Below are 10000 nucleotides of genomic sequence, written 5' to 3'. Positions count from 1 at the left end.
GACAATAAGATGAAAAAAAGATGAAATATATGTTGCAATTTAGACACAGATCATTTTAAGGCTTTATGGTGGCAGACATCTTGATTTTCTCAACCACCAGGCCTCGAGAGGATGCGAACTGCCTGCACAGTCATTTGTTTCATAAGAGTTGATGCAATAAGCCATACCAGATAAGGCAGTTGTTTTTTGTTTGTTTTTTCCGTACGTAGAACTTAAAATAATGAGCCAGAGATACAGCGTGTCCTACGAAGATTAAATAAAACGACGGGAACTTGAAACGTACCTTTCCTTATGATGGCTGGACTTTTTTTTTTTTTTTTTTTTTTTTTTAAGATTAATTACCAGGTCAGTACTCGCTGAGTGTGAACCAAGACTCGAAACGTGGGCGGAGCAAGCGGCTTGAAGACAAGATGACAAGTTGACAAGATACCTTTACAACGAGTGAGTAATTATGGCCAAGACATTAATTAGACAAAGATAAAATCAAGAATAAGATAATGGTATGACAAATAAGATAATACACATACAAAGAAGCCAAAGATAAGATGGCTAGGAAGACAAAGATAAGACATATAAGATACTTATAAGACAAGAGAAGTAAGTGAAGGATGTGTATATATATAAAGATGAATATGCTGTATCATTGTAACATGTATAACCAAACCGGTATATTAATTCTAATAGACAATCAAACCGGTATATTAACTCTAATAGACAATCAAACCGGTATATTAACTCTAATAGACAATCAAACCGGTATATTAACTCTAATAGACAATCAAACCGGTATATTAACCCTAATAGACAATCAAACCGGTATATTAACTCTAATAGACAATCAAACCGGTATATTAACTCTAATAGACAATCAAACCGGTATATTAACTCTAATAGACAATCAAACCGGTATATTAACTCTAATAGACAATCAAACCGGTATATTAACTCTAATAGACAATCAAACCGGTATATTAACTCTAATAGACAATCAAACCGGTATATTAACTCTAATAGACAATCAAACCGGTATATTAACTCTAATAGACAATCAAACCGGTATATCAACTCTAATAGACAATCAAACCGGTATATTAACTCTAACAGACAATCAAACCGGTATATTAACTCTAATAGACAATCTCTCGTGTTTCTTTATGTTGCGCATGTATCCTTCCTTTGTTTTAATTTTCTGAGTCAGTCGCCTCTCCGGGTCCATACTGTAAACACGTATTTCCTGTCGTGTCGTATTTCTAACGGTTTTTCCATCATATTAATAAACCAGCGTTGACTATGGAGCAGGTGTATACTTTACAAACTCCTAACAAGAAGATAATAGTAAAAATTACACACGTTGAAGACAATTACAAGGCGCAGAGTCTAATAATATGACTACAAAAATAGGAGAAAAAAAAAACACAACAAGACCCGTTATTAGATGTGTTTGTCTACTCCATTTTTTTTTTTTTTTTTTTTTTTTGACATTTCAGACGATGGGAAAATGTTATATGCTGTTCAGAGAGTGAGACGAGAGAACAAATTATATTGATAATGGTTATGATGATTGTAATAATGACAACAATAATGATAGTTATGTTATACAATAATAATAATGATGATAGTTATATACTGTACAACAATAATAATGATGATGATAATGATCATGACAATCGTAGTAATAATAGGGACAATGATAGTAATAATAATAGTTATAATGATAATGATAATAACAATGATAATGATTATAATATTAACTACAGTGTTCAGAATCATACTTACGTATATATACATACACACACATATATATATATATATATATATATATATATATATATATATATATAATAATGATAAAACAATGATAATGATTATAATATTAACTACAGTGTCTATGTGTGTGTGTTTATGTTTATATATATATATATATATATATATATATATATATATATACATACATACATACATATAAGTACGCACGCAATTACCAGAAAGTTACATATGCAATATGTTATACATTATAATCTTACTTCATTGTTACAAAAATTTTGCTGTAAACCATCATTAAGATACTCTTTAAACGGTTGAATGAGACGGCAGATAATAAAAATCAGGAAATATTTGGCCTTTTCGCCATTCGGCGATTGTTCGCGCATGCGTGTTGGCGCCCCTACTGGATAGGTTGGTACGCGTGGGCGGGTCGAGCTCTCTGGCAATAGAACTTGAAATACGGCAGCAAATTATTGCGAGTTTTTGGCAATAATTGCAGATAAGGGCGCTGCAGATATGGCATTATATATATATATATATATATATATATATATATATATACAACTATATATTTATATATATATATAGGCCTTATCTGCAGCGTCAAATGTCTTGAAATCATTTCACTTCATGGGCACTGTCAGGCGTACGACGGCGAAAGTGTCGTACCGCTCGAACAAAACCAGCCGTCACGCTCACAGAGCGACCGTGCCTCTGTGGCGCGCCTTTGAAAAACATTTTTGTTATAGTTATTTGCTTCTTCTTCTGATGAAAAACACTTTTAAGTTCATAAAATACATTTCTTGTTTGCTTTAATAATTCATATCGGAATGTGAATCTGAATATGTTAACATCATGCTACTTTAAGCATGAAAAAAGTTTATTTCTTCAAAAAACTAGTTGTGCAGATTAGCAGTCAGTAAATAGATCTTATTTGTGCAAATTTAGAATTCATTCCATGACACATCAATCAAAGCAAAATTTATTCTAGGCTTATTCACCTAGGTATGCTATACTTTTCATGAGAATTTAATTGCAACAAATGTTATCCTCGCATATTGTGCGTGTATTACAGAAGTCTTGTTTAAAATAGACATCGCACAACACACAAAATTATTATTTGCGAACATTACATGTTATCACAGTAAATAATACTAAACTCAGGTATTTTATTGTTTTACATGAGTTACCGACTTGATTTACTTCAGTTTTCTCTGAAGAGACCACTTGCTGCCCATCAAATCTAAACAAATTCGAACGCCTTACTCTGATTGTGACTATATACTTCAATAGCCTTTGATTACCAGTCTGCCCTGAGAATGAACATAGAAATACACCCAATAGACTTTTTGTTGTTGTTTAAATGTTTTTCATGTCAAACACTTAGTAAATTCAGTTTCTTACGAGTTAAAAAGTAAATGTAATCCAAGCCGAAGGATTCAAACAATTATTTACCACCCATTTATCGAAGCTACATATGGTGGTATTTGTTTTATATTTTCACGCATGAACCTGAGTCTCGAAATATGCAGTATATTATACATTATAATCTTACTTCAATGTTACATAAATTTTGTTGTAAACCATCATTGAGATACTCTTTAAACGGTTCAATGAGACGACATAAAATAAAAATCAGGAAATGTTTGGCATTTTCGCCATTCGGCGATGGTTCGCGCATGCGTGTTGGCGCCCCTATTGGATAGGTTGGTACCCGTGGGCGGGTCGAGCTCTTTGGCAATAGAACCTGAAATACGGCAGCAAATTATTGCGAGTTTTTGGCAATTATTGCAGATAATGACGCTGCAGATAAGGCCTATATTTATACATATACACACACACATATATATATATATATATATATATATATATATATATATATATATATATATATATATACATATATACATGTCCCGATCAGTTAAGATCGGATATTTATTCTAAACCTTTAGATATTTTATACACACGATCCTTTTAAATCGTAGTGAAATACCAACCTTCTGAGTTTCACGTAAGACATTATCATATAATTTGAATATACCAAAATTTAGCGTAAATGACTATGCAAATAATGCGTAATAGTGATCTGAAATAGTTCCCAATAATTCAAACTTCGCGGGTAAACAAGGAAGGGAAAACAGGGTCCACACTTCTGCTTCCATGGATTCCGTCGTCCTTCTTCAGATGATCTCGACGCACGAAGGGAGGCGGACGTCTGTTGGGAGCCACTTTCGTCTCAATTTTGAAAAGGTATTTTGAATAGAATGATAAAATGTATTCTAAGTGGAAGGGGAACGGCATCATAATCAGTTAGGGATTGGCTCGATTGGCTTTGATGGTTGTAATATCGATAATGATGACAATATTAATAGTATTGATAATTATGACAGTATTGATATTGTTGATAATGATACTAATAAAGATAAAAATCATGATAAGGATAATACTAATAATGATGAGGATAATTAGGATATTACTATCAATAATAATGATATATGTATAACAAATGTTCATCAGCATTCAGGAATAGCATGCTTCATTAAATTAATATCAGCCTTAAATGCTGTTAAACACTAATACATGTTGCAATGCTATTCACATGAATAACAACATTAACCAAATCACTATATACCTTTCATCTACAGATATACATTAAGTGAATAAAATTCCATATATCAACAGAACAGATTCCACAACTTTTCTTGCAAATGCACCCAATAAGATATCAATATTCCGAAAGAGATAAGTACCAATTATCTCTGTCTTAGCATATATGAATACGAAATTCAATCATAAACCAATGCTATTAAGTCAATGTAATCAAGTTTAACAAACAAACAAACAAACATCTCACGCCCGAGTGATGACACAGGTCAAAGTTACCTATTAATTCCAGCACACTTTAAGTCTGCAAGTCAATTAGGCTTTATAATAGGATGCATTTACTGAAATTCATTAAAAAAAACAATCATCTACAAAATCTTAAAGAATAATATACGTTTACAGCCAATCCCTTCAGACACATAGTTTAAATACACAATAACAATTATGAGGATAAAAATGACAGTAAGAGATATGCTGGTGATAATAATGATGATTATCATTATCATCATTATCACTATTATTATCAGCATTATCATTATAATAATCATTATTATCATTACTTTTACTAAGATTATTGTTTTATAATCAACCTTAAACCTTGCAATACTTTTCACACAGACAAGCTAATACGTACGCACGCACGCACGCACGCGCTTCACTTTTCGCTCAACTGAATGTGTAGGAACGGCTGTCATGAACCGAAGGGATATCCACTCCCTGACTGTCATGGGCGGAGAGAGGATCCACTCCCTCGCAATTGCCTTGGGACAGACCAGGCTATTGATTCTCTCCCGTGTAGAATCTTGCTTTTCCGAGGAGTTTGAGAATCCTGCTCGGTCGCATCTCGAAGGATTTCTGGGCTGTGGCGTGGTGGTGGTGGTGGTGGAAACGCAGAGGGAGAGAGAGAGAGGAGGGGGACGGGGTGGAGGGATGAGAGAATGAGAGAGAGGGGGGGGGAGGGATGAGAGAGAGAGAGGAGGGGGGACGGGGGGGAGGGATGAGAGAGAGAGAGGGGGGAGGGATGAGAGAATGAGAGAGATGAGAGAATGAGAGAGAGACAGAGAGAGGGGGGGGGGGGGATAAGAGAATGAGAGAGAGGGGGGGGGGGATGAGAGAAAGAGAGAGGGGGGGGGGGGGGGTGAGAGAGTGAGAGAGAGAGGGGGGGAGGGATGAGAGAATGAGAGAGAGAGAGAGAGGAGGGGGGACGGGGTGGAGGGATGAGAGAATGAGAGAGAGAGACAGAGAGAGAGGGGGGGGAGGGATGAGAGAGAGAGAGGAGGGGGGGCGGGGGGGAGGGATGAGAGACAGAGACAGAGAGAGAGGGGGGGGGGATGAGAGAATGAGAGAGAGAGACAGAGAGAGAGAGGGGGGGGGGAGGGATGAGAGAATGAGAGAGAGAGACAGAGAGAGAGGGGGGGGGGGGGGGGGAATGAGAGAGAGAGAGGAGGGGGGGCGGGGTGGAGGGATGAGAGAATGAGAGAGAGAGAGGGGGGGGAGGGATAAGAGAATGAGAGAGAGAGGAGGGGGGACGGGGTGGAGGGATGAGAGAGACAGAGAGAGAGGGGGGGAGGGATGAAAGAATGAGAGTGAGGGGAGGGGACGGGGTGGAGGGATGAGAGAATGAGAGAGAGAGGGGGGGGAGGGATGAGAGAGAGAGAGAGAGATGAAAAATAAAAGAATGAGATAGATAGAGAGAGAGAGGAAAAAAAGAAAGAAAGAGAGAGAGAGAGGAAAATAGAAAGAAAGAGATAGGAGAAAAGAAAGAAACAAAGGAAGATGACAAGAGAGAGAGAGAGAGAGATCGCAGTAAAAACGACCAACAAGTGACAAACGTGTAAACAAAACAGACAAAAGGACCTCCACGTCAGCCCAGATTCCTCAGCATGGACAGGGTGACGGGACGAACTCAGTGCGACTTCTGAGGAAATTCAATATCTTTGCTTCCACTCGTGTTCCCAGCTGAGAGGGAAGGGTGGATAAAAATGATAGGGGAAGTAAGCTTTAGATGTATCTATATCTATCCTAACTGCACATCTATATATCTATGTCGATGGATATTCATATAGATGTGTATGTAGCTGTACTACATAAAGATGGATGTTAAAAAGAGAAGGGAGAGATAGACAGACTAAACCAGAGAAATGGTGTATGGAATCAACATGAATTCTGCGCAAGAAAAAGAGAGAGAATGAGTGAGAGAGAGAGAGAAACAAATAAACAAACAGACAGAAGGAGACAGAGACAGAGAAAGACAGTTCACAGACAGAAAGGTTAGAAAGCAATATAACTGCAATTCTGTTTTCAAAAAGCTTTTCCCAATTTTGACTGAGCACTGATCGCAGAGACATATGCTCGATCTGTTTGAAATCAGACGCAAAAAGCCGGTCCAGTCGACGTCATTAGCATAATGTCTTTGTGCTGATATGCATCTCATTAGCATATTGACTGGAAGCGATACATTTTCCGTGAGAGAAATGATTGTTTTGATCTGGGCCAAAAATCCCACTACTAACACCCCTATTTTTTCTCTCTCTCCATCCCTCCTTGTTCATTTTTTTTTCTCTCTATGTCTGTCTCTGTCTCTGTCCCTCTCTCTCTCTCTCTCTCTCTCTCTCTCTCTCTCTCTCTCTCTCTCTCTCTCTCTCTCTCTCTCTCTCTCTTCCTCGCTCCCTCCCTGCCAATCCCTCTTCTCTCTCTGTCTGTGTGTGTGTGTCTCTCTCTCTCTCTCTCTCTCTCTCTCTCTCTCTCTCTCTCTCTCTCCCTCTCCCTCTCCCTGCCACCCCCCCCCCCTCTCTCTCTCTCTCTCTCTCTCACTCTCTGCCACTCCCTCTCACCTCTCGTCTCTCTCTCACTCTCTGCCCCCCCCTCTCTCTCTCTTTGTACCTACCGACCTACCTATCCATCCATCTTGTTAAGAAGGCTATCCATTAGCCTTAACTTTAAGACAAATATTCACATGCCTCATTTCACACTCTTCCGTCTGATCGCATCTTCATGGAAGATTCGTGCAAGAATGGGATTTCTGTTGCAAGAGAAAGTAATGTTAATTAAAAGTAGCGAGTTAACAGATTTCCAACACGCTGAGTCTAATCCGTCCGGGAATTTACCTTCGGGTAGAATGATTGGGTGAAATGTAGGAAGTTTAGGTCTATATGGCAGGTCTGAACTTCCTTTGGTCTCCCTTGAGAATTTCGGGGAATTTTAGGGAATTTTGGGAATTGTAACATTCTTATATTGAATTATAAAACAATAAAAAAGAACCAACTTCATTTAGGCGGTGCTGATGAATTATGGGTATGATTATGTTGAAGAAATCCGGTATGTGAACCGATCATTTATAAAATCAGTTGCAATAACAGGCAGGGATTTCAGTAATGTTTAAAGACTCGACTGTTCGAAAAATGATTCACATAGGCACACCTTTTAGACGCCTCCATTTAGCCATTCAAAATATACTTCCTTACACATACTTAACAGTCAGGGAAGCAAAGTCAAACACCTGAAGTTGGAGATATTAATTAAAGTTAAAAGAAAAGGAAGAAAGTTAGATGAAAGGTATTTAATCATCATTAATCGTCATCTGCTAATTGGATCATGGCCAAATCAGATAAGAAAATAGGACCACAGTGGTGGAAGTGGGGACAGATAAGTATAATAAAGAGAGGAAATATATGATGACGAAGATAAAGAGTGATTGAAGTGGAATAAAGATGTTTTATTATTATTTTGGTAGTCATGGCCCCCATACGTTTGAGGGTCTTGTCAGGTAGGGAAGTGATGGTGATGGTGATGGAGAAGGAGGGGTTAGGTTATAGAAAAATTTATCCCATTGATTTTTTTTAAAATTACTTATTCATTTAAGTATCCATTCATTTACTTACATCATTATTATGGACTTTTCATTTTAAGAAGCGTGGAGGAAGAAGTTTTTCAAAGAGCTGAAGAGAGAGTCGAAAAAGAAAAAGAAAAAAAAATATTAGGAGGAGGTTAAGTTTGAGTAGAAAACTTCTGGATTGTTGAGAGAGAAAGAGAGAGAGAGAGAGAGAGTTGGAAAGAAAGAGAGAGATATGGGTCAGACAGACAGACAGAGAGCGAGTGAAAAAGAGAGAGAGAGAGAGAGAACATTTTATCAAAGATCACAAGGGAAAGAAGTCGAAGGAGTGCGTGCAAGGTCACCCTCGGCACCTGACCAGATCCTCAGACCTTTCGGGAGGCAGCCAGATAGATACCAGAAGACCTCGCAGCCATCTTGAGTAAGAGGAAGGATCAAAGTGGAAGGGATGGAAGGAAAGAAGCTGAAGGGATTATGGAAAAGATTTGTTTAATGAGATAAAGAGAATAAAGAAAATAAGATTAGGGGAAGAAAATGATAATAAGCGTCCTTAGCTCCTGCACAAATCCCGAAGTCAAGCCATAGCATGTTACTTTTAAGGATTTTTGTTTCTGAAGCTCTACCCACACTTTCCCCCTTTGCACACACGTGACCTTAAACCGCTGAACATGACGTGTTACTTGCACTATTATCATGATCAGTTTCATAATGATAATGATTATCATACCCATTCTTATTAATGTTATCATTAACATCCTTCTCATCTCTATCTTTGTCATAATCATTTTCATCACAATAATCGTCATCAACATTCATCTCACGATGACTTTTATCATCGATGTTTTCTTTGTTATCTTATTCTCACCCTCCTCCTTCTTTGTCTCGTTTTCTTCTTATTTTCTCCCTCCTCTTCCTCCTCCCCGTTATTGTCTTCCTCTCTCCTCTCCTCCTCTCGTCCTCCTTTTCTTTCTCTTTCTCCGCCTTCTTCGTCGTTTCCTTTTCCTTTTCCTTTTCTTTCCATTTCTCCTCCTCCTCCATCGCCTCCCTCTTCCCCTTTTCTCCTCTTCCTCCTCCTCAATCTCCTCCCTTTTATTTATTTTTCCTTTCTTCCTTCTCTTTTCGTTCTCTTTCCCCGTTTTCTCCAAATACTTTTTTTTTCTATTTCCCCTTCTCCTCTTCCTCATCTTCCTCTTGTTGATAATTATACTGATAATAAAGTATATATATGATGGTAATGATAATGATAGCAATAATAACTTTAGGAGTAATAATGATAATAATGATGTTTATATTATTAAGATTAATAAAGATGGCGTTGATAATGATGATATTAACAATCATAACAACAAAAATTATAATGACAATGAAATCAATAATAATGATGTTGATGATCATAGTGATAATAATAATGATGATAACAGTAGCAATGATAATGATTATTATAGTAACGATAATAAGAATTATCATAAAAAGGATAAAATGGTAATGATAGTGATGATAATACTAGTAAAGATAGTAAGCAATGATAATAATGATACTGATGATAATAATAACAACAATACTGATAAAAAAAAACACAAGAGATAACCAAATTCTCAGACACTTTATATCAACGACATTTCCGCCTTAAATAAAAAAAAAATAAAGAGGTTACGTAATATACAAATACCAACCAATCATATGTCGTGTTACATTCCAAACAGCCAATCACAGCGTCCGATTTATCTCTCCCTTTGAAATGCGAGTGTTCGAATCCATGCCAGAAATCGCCAGTGAAAAAATTGTCTCTCCTAATTATAG

The sequence above is a fragment of the Penaeus japonicus genome, unplaced genomic scaffold, assembly GCF_977035675.1.
Source record: "Penaeus japonicus unplaced genomic scaffold, GWHDUDI00000001_assembly GWHDUDI00000028, whole genome shotgun sequence".
Taxonomy (NCBI): domain Eukaryota; kingdom Metazoa; phylum Arthropoda; class Malacostraca; order Decapoda; family Penaeidae; genus Penaeus; species Penaeus japonicus.
Note: the sequence above shows the minus strand (reverse complement) of the source record.